Source organism: Gavialis gangeticus, unplaced genomic scaffold (genome assembly GCF_001723915.1).
Source record: "Gavialis gangeticus isolate Ggan-Ray unplaced genomic scaffold, GavGan_comp1, whole genome shotgun sequence".
Taxonomy (NCBI): Eukaryota; Metazoa; Chordata; order Crocodylia; family Gavialidae; genus Gavialis; species Gavialis gangeticus.
In genome coordinates, this window is record NW_017729004.1 from 3,943,862 (window position 1) to 3,952,194 (window position 8,333).

The following is an 8,333-nucleotide window of genomic DNA, read 5'->3' on the forward strand; positions in this document are numbered from 1 at the left end:
TTTTTTTTTTTTTTTTTTTTTTTAACACAAGCGATCAAGGGATTGGTGCAAGCTCATACTGCAGTAAGGCTGAGCCAGATCTCTTTGCATCTCAATCCTGTATTCTAGCCCCTAAAAAAGTGATCCTTTGCCGGCAGGTCCTACCCTGGAGCCCTCCATCAGCGCTCGTAGCCGTAAAAAATTAACGAGGTAAAACGGAAGTTGGTAGAACAAAACGCATCGTTGCCTGCGGCCCAGATTGGAGACCATTGCCCTCGTCCATTTTTCCTCCCTCTAGTAAAGAAGTTTCAGCAAATGCTCTTTTGTTTCTCTCTGTAGAATTTGCCCTAAGAGCTATCAGTGTCTGCAGTTTGAAATATAGCTTGGAGATTAGGCAACAACTGGGTTGATTTCACTGTAATGAAATCCGTTTAGTGTGCAAGCATCTATGAAAAATTCTTTCACCCTGTTGATTTTAAGGTCTTGGGTGGGGGGGGAGAAATCCTCGGATATGTTCTGATTTGTTCCATGTTGCATGTGTTTTTAATTTAATCGTGGTGAACGTTGTTTACCGCCATGAAGTCACAGATAGAGACAGGGGCAGGTAATTGTGGGTATGTAGTGATGCCAAGGACTCCCTTCCATTACAGCACTTCCATTCCACAGTTACGATGCTGCCAACTCCCTGTGTGCCAGAGGTAGGAAAAAAAGAAACAGTGTTAAGTAAAATAACTTTAAGGCCTTCATATTTCTTGTGAAGAAAAATCTATTAGGCTGGAGGAGGAATAGCCATCCTCCATTGCCTTGCTTGTAACTTCTAGTTAAAAATCAAACCAAACCACAAACTTGTAATATATTTTAAAAAACGTATACAATAATCCATTTGTATTTATTGTGTGCTAGGTGAAGAGCGTTTAGCTTTTCTACACTACTGCAGCCCAGAGTATGCAATACAGGTCCTCAAAGTGTTTTGCAGAACTATGTTAAAATTGTTGCCCTGTTGTACCAAATAACCTAAGTGAGGCGCATCAAAATTGAAGGGTGCCTCTACTTAGACATCTATATTTATATTTGTTTGTCTAAATATGCAGCCTGGTTTTTCATAGCCTCATAGGAAGTGTTTTTTTTGAGGCTGGAAGGGAGCCATTCTGATCATTCAGACATGGACTTCCAGTATAAATCATGCCACGGTGGGCACTTCTACACATGCTTTAATGAACTTTATTTAATGTGCATTAAAAGTAGTACCTCTGGATGTTTAAATATGTGCTCCAGGTGGCATGCAGGGGTGCTTTAATTAGCACTTTAATTAAAAAGTGCCCAAAAATGTCATGTGTTTTAGCATTCCCGTGCTGCAATCTGGCGGTGGGGCGCTTTAAACTAAAGCTTGTCGAACGAGCGTTAGTTTAAAGTGCCCCGCCACCATTTTTAAGCATGGGGATGCTGATGTATGTGATGCTGGTGGCTGCTGGAGCATGTTAATTTCCACACTTCAGCAGACTTTATTAATTAAATCTGTGCCTACGCACGGGATTTGCAGCACATACACATGCAGGGAGCCTGCTCCTATGGGAATCAAGACATCTCAATTTAAAGGCTCTAGGTGGTAAGGATTTCATCCAGTCCTTTAGCCATCTTTTCCAAGAACAGGCAGATAAAATAATTGGCTCGCTTGCTTGGGTTCTTAATGTTGGTCCCCTCGAAATGCATACCAACATTTTGAAACAGCTTGCCTATGATCCCTGTCATGTCACCATTCACCAGGCTTTAGGGTCTAGGTTTTCTAATTGAGAAGCCCATATATATAATCCAACAGGCTACAGTGAGCAAAGTTACCTTTGATGCTGGTCCTTGGTTGTGCTCAAATGACCCCTGCCAACATCATAGATCTTTTATTTCCTTCTAATCAACATCCTGTTTGACTAGGAGCTTTCCAAGAGGCAGGGAGATGCTTTGCATTACCACTGGAAATTATACTTATGCAAGCATGTTTTTTCTGCACCCCGTCACATTTTTGGCTTGAAAAAGAGATGCAGTTGGAAGCTGATATCTTTAATATATTCCAGTCCTCTATTGTGAGTGGAGATATGGTCAGTTTGTGGGGAAGAGGGCAATAGCCGTGATTATAAATGATGTTAGTGTAAAGGAGAATCAGATACCAGGTTTTGTGCTTTCCTCTATGGTTTCTTTCAGTCTCATATCTTGCGGGCTGTAACTTGGCTCAATGACACAGGCAATAACGGTTTCAGAGAGCCACAGGATATATCAGTGGTGCAAGAATTGCCCCTTACCCTCTGTGTTTGTATTCTCTGCTAGTGGAAATCATGGAGTCTAGTCCCCAGCGCTGCACAGCACATCAGGCAAAAACCCATGTCTCACTCAGTCTCTTCTTCCTCAGGCACAAAGGGAGGAGCTCGTAGGAGGGATAATAAAGAGAACAATAGACAAGAAATGTAGGCAGAAGAAGAAATAAGGGGGTGTTGCATTTTGTTCATCTCCTGGAGGGCATAAGCTGAGAGTAATGTGTTCCATCGTCATGTCCTACCTGTGGCCGCAAATAATTTCTCCATTTTCCTAGATAGAAAAGTAGACAACTCAGCTGCACCTGAAATCCTGCCATGTGCAATTGCTCAGTTAAAGCCATCCCTTGGGGTGTATGCACATGCATGCATCTGTGTTTAAATTCCCATAAGCACTGGTGCCTGGGTTTCTGCCTTTGTTCAGCTTCAGGGTGCATTTCCCAAGTTGAACCGATATCCAGGCAGTCCTGCTGAACACTAGCTGGCATGTACTTCACGCTCAGAATGAGGTAAGTTGTATGCCTTATAGCACATGCACTGACTGAAAGATGACTCAGGCGTTCAGGATTTCAGCTATGCATTGCCTATTGCTCATCATTCCAGGACCTGATTTGAGCTCTTGGACATTTACATGTAGTCCTTTCCATCCAATGTGTCTGTCTCACTAATGCTAACCACTGCAGGGAGATAGGAGGTGAAAGATGGCTTTTGTGGCCCAAATAGTCACCTGTGACTGTGGAGTTCAGGTCCCCGTTTGACCACAGACATCCAGTGCAATCTTCCATGAGTTGTTTAGAAGCTCTGTGCCTCAATTCTCATATATGGGAGAACTTGTTGAATTGGAGCATGTAATTTAAAAAGCCATCTAGAATTGGAATCAAAAAGTCTCAATTTAAAGCTCCAGGTGGTAGGGAATTCATCTAGTCCTTTGGCCATCCCCCTATTACACACACGCGCGCATGCACACACATGCATGCATGCACACACACATGCATGTGTGTGTGCACGTGTACGTGTGTGTATAGCTGTGTATTTGTTTGTCTTAATCTAGATAAACCGTCTTCAATCTTTTTAGACTCACGGTACCCTTTATTAAACTCAAGACCCCCTCCAGAACTTTTGTGAACTGATCAGCCCCTCATTTCAAGAACTAACTCAGTTTTGCAGTGTGTACCTTTCTGTAGAGGGGCTAGGCATTTGGGACAAGGGAATGGCCAGATAGGGACAAACCTAGGCCTGCACTTATGTGCTTATTTTCTCACCACTGGTTGATCTCCTCACACAACCCAGCACCCTTCCAAGATATCAGAGCACCTTGGTTGAGAATCACTGATCTAGATTGTCAATCTTTAGAGACCAAAACTGCCCCATTCGGTGTTTGTAAGCACCTAGAACAATGGGTCTTGGATTTCAGTGAAGGTCCTAGCTCATAACTGTAACATGAACAATAGTTATCTCTGATACAGATAGGGAACCAACGCCTAGAAGTTGCACTGACTTGCACAAGTTGGCAGACCCAGAAGTAAGACCCAACTCTCCCTCTTCCAAGTATAATGCCTCTCCCACAGACCACTTTTCCTTTTCTAACTGTTGTCCTGATGAGATTATTTTTTATTTCTTTTTTTCTTAAACTTTTAAGACAAATCATTTGGCACATCTCTGCCTATGTCATGGAAAAAACAACCCCTTAAGAAGACATCCCATTCACTTATGAAGGACTCCTCTATCCCTGCCACTTAACGAGTTCCCCATCTCTCTGTCTCCCTCCACTCAAAGCTAGCTCTCAATATTATGGATGTTGAAAGGCAGGCACATTAGCACTGTGCTCCCATACAAAGTATGATGGATGCATTGGTTTGCTTGACTCACTGTGCAAAATGAAAATAAATGAAAGAAACTAGAAAAGATGGATTCTGATAAAAGCACTGCTTATTATGGGGGTGTCAGCATGTTATTACATGCTGACGAGCCTATGTTATTACAAGCCTAGTACACGAGGCTTTCCAGTAGCTCTCAGTGTGCAAGCAAGTTTTGACTCCTGAGGAGGACATGGGGTGGTGGTGATTGTATGAGTTATGCAAGGTTCCCTTTCAGGACTGGCATCAACAAAACTAAACTGAGTATAGACTTAGAGGGCACATCTGCATGAGATTTTTTGTAGAGCTGCCTAATTAGCTCTGCAGTAGTCTCAGCATCTACATGAGTGTGCCTATTAGGCCATAGTAAACCAATTAACTCCACTATAGTATGTGTAAACACAAGTACTATCCTGTGGTGGCATTATTTAGTGTGCAGCAACGATTTCATAGACAGTGACTGAGGCTGACTAGCCCCACATTGGAGCACCCTCGTGTCCCAGTCAATTCCTCCACAGCATGTTAAGCCAGGTTGGAGCAGCCCCAGGCTGGCAGGCTGCCCCCCAGGACCCCTGCCAGCTGGGGCTGCTCCAACCCAGCTCAATGTGATGCAGTCCCAGGTACACATGAAAACACGACGCCCGGGAACAATAAACTGGTGCAATATGTGCCGGAGTTTATTGTGTCGCATTCATTTCAGGTGTAGATGTGCACAGACTGTTTGTCACTGATTTCTCCTCTTCTGGGAAACTGAGCTGTAAGACCTCAAATACCTGCTGGTATGGAATAATCAGGTGATACTGGTACCTGGGTGGATCACTGGGAATTCTAGCATTTCTTATCTGCTGCTCTAGGTACAGTTGATTTCTCATGCAACAGCTTTCAAGGAGACTTATTTGGGAGCAGGCTACCTGGAGTTTGGCCCATGTTTGTTGCCAGGTCACAAACCCATTTTATCATCCTTCGCTGCTCGTTAAGAGAAATGCTGAAAGTCTGGAACAGTCACCATACTGGTTATTACTTGCACTTAAAAGCCAGGAAATAAAGCCAAACTCAACGATGATTGAAGTCAGTGGAAAGAGTCTCATTAATTTCAATGGAGGTTGTATTAAGCACATGGCACATAAATCAGTCTATTTCTCAACTGCAAATCCCATTAAAACCAGTGATGACTGCATTCAAGTTAGGAAGTGCCCAAGTACAAGATTACCTATGCAAACTTAGCATCCTCTTCCACAGACATTATTGATGCAGCTTTTAGTTTTTCCACAGGAGCCCTGGCGTGTTCACTGAGGCCTCATCTACACATGTGCTTTACTGCAGAGCAGACCAATTAGCTGTGGAATAAAGCATCACTTTCTACACATGCGACAGTATTAGGCCACAGTAAACTAATTTATGCCGCATTAAGATAGTACTGTCCCTGACTATCTTAGGCCAGGGTAATTTACTGTGATTAAATGCACGTGCAGTCACTGACTACAGCATAAATTGTGCCTGGTCAGCCTAGAAATGTAATATATCTCATCCAGTGCACTGAATGCCCTGATGGAAATTGTGTAAGAGAAACCAAACAACAGCTGTACACTAGAGTGAACACACACCAAAAATATATCAAAGACCAAAATACCCAATTACCTGTGGATGCAGTTTTCTCACAAGACAACCACTGTCTCTCCAGTCTCTCAATTCTAATCCTCAGTGGGAATTTACAAAACACCTGTTGTAGACGAACCTACAAACTTCACTTCTTCAACTTACTGGATACAAAAAATCATGGGCTAAATATAGACATTGGATTTATGGCACTTTATAACCTTCCTGCCATCTGATAACCCTATATAACCTCTCTACATTTTACCAGCTACATTTTATCACAGATCAGCATTCCCCTCTTTTGTTTCCCGACCCCCATATCTACCTGTTTCCCACCCATACGCTCCCATCCCCTCTGATCTTCTCTGCTATTCATTTGCATTTTCACAGACCTGCATTTTGCATATTGGCTTAAGCTTCTATTCGATCCTGGAGGCCGTGTTTACACGATGTGCTTACCCTGCAATAGCTCATTGCTGCACAGTAGTTTGTTACTACTGTTCAGTAGTGTTGTGGGGCATGGACCATGACACAATACTACTGCACAGTAATAATGAGTAACTACACAGTCAGCATCACAACAGGGATGCTACTGCACAGTAACATTATTAACCAGCCATATTGGCTGATACCAGTCCAATGGCTAATTTACAGGAATGCAGCTGGGCAGCTTGGAGGGCAGCCTCCTGCTAGTAAGTCTGTGGAGAGAAAAAGGTGGGGATGAGGGAAAGGGTGTGGTGGGGCAGATGGAGGCCCCCACAGTGAGGGAGGGAGTTGGGCAGGGGTAGGGGCAAGGGCAAATGCTGCCTAGCCAGGGCAGTAAATGCAACCCCGGGAGTGGGACAGAGCTGCAGGCAACTCGTCCAGGGGGTGCAGGAGGGTGGGGAGAGAGGGTAGCTCTCCACTGCTGAGCACACCCAATGGGGAGGCATGGGGGTCACGTGCCCCTCCCAATTTGTGCGTGCCCACTTCCTCCCTCACCATGGGGGCCTCGATCTGTGCCCCCCACCCAACAGCCCTTCCCCTCCACAGACTAACAGGCAGGACACTGGTCTTTTAGCTGCTGTGTTGCATTCCTGGCCACATGTATGCTGCAGCTGTACGCATGCACGCAGCATTTATCGGTGACGTTATTGGCCAAGAGAAGTTGATTGCTAATAATATTAATTTTTGTGTTATCAGTGCCGATCCGATATGCCACTGATATATCGGTGCATCTCTACTAGTTACTGAGCAGTCGTTTAGTACTTGGGTATGCAAGTACTAAATGACTGCACAGTCAGCGTCTCGTGTAGACATGGCCAGAGAGTACACAAACACCAGCAGACTTTCCCTGTGCCTGAAGAAGGGCACTTGTGTATGAAAGCTTGTGAAGAACAGTTTTCCCAACTACTCAGTTGATCTAATAAAAGATATCATATTTACCTAACTAACCTTGTCTGCCTCATGAACCACAGTGAATTTTTCCTATTCAACTCTGAGGTGTGTGTAGGACTAGTATTTTTATCTACATTTTCCAGATGGAGGGCTGTGACTCAGGTTCATGTGAGAAGTCTAAGGAGGAGCTGGAAGTTAAACCCAAAGAAGCAAATATTTCATAGAAACAGGTCTTAGTTTTCCTCAATCTTCCTGCATTTTCTCAAGCACATGATCATTTTAGCTTTTCCTGAAGACTCATGGCCTGGTTTATGCACAAGATGCCACATAGTTACTGCTATGAAAGAAGCAGGGTTGCTCACATATTTGACCAATTCTCTATGTCAACAGTTCCCAAGCAAGGGGGTCACAATTCCAAGTTGAGTCACAGGTCCCAGAGAAATTCAATTATAGCACTTAGGCTTACATCATAAAGAGGTTTTGCAAGCCAACTGGAAGTGAGGTTACTTATCCCAAAACATTTGAGAATCTCTGACTGTTACCCAAACAGTTGTGTTTAAAATATAGTCAGATTTCATATACAAGGAAAGACAAGAGTTCCAGTTGGTCTAATAAAAGTTATCACATCTACCCAAAGAAGCTTGCCTGCCTATGTCCTTAGACTAACATGACTGCAACCAAAAACTATAAAGTGTGTGTTTATTAGGAGAGAACACACAATGCATTAACAAGCACGGGTGAGTTATTTTTCCAAGGAAATGTCTTATCCCAAAAATGTTGATCAGACATCCTTCAGGCTCGGGGGGACAGTGTATCACTCCAGCAGTCTTGTTTTACCACTCTTTCTATATGCTTACCTTTTGTTATAGTTTTACTTACTAATTTAATGCATATTCATGCTTTATGATAATTTCCCTGTCCCTTTAAGATTCAAACTCTACCTTTACGTTCCCGGTTATGCTTCACTCATGCCATACAAGATGATGTCTTGTTAAATCCTTTTCTATCTGACAACAGGCCCCAGGGGAGGCACACCTAGGCCAAGGGTTAGTAAGGAACTAGTTAGGGAGCTTCTGAAGGGACTGGACATATTCAAGTCAGCCGGTCCAGACGATTTCCACCCTAGAGTACTAAAGGAACTGGCTGAGATCATTGCAAGTCCCCTGGCACGGCTTTATGAGCACTCATGGTGCTCTGGTGTGGTGCCAGAGGACTGGAAGGGGGC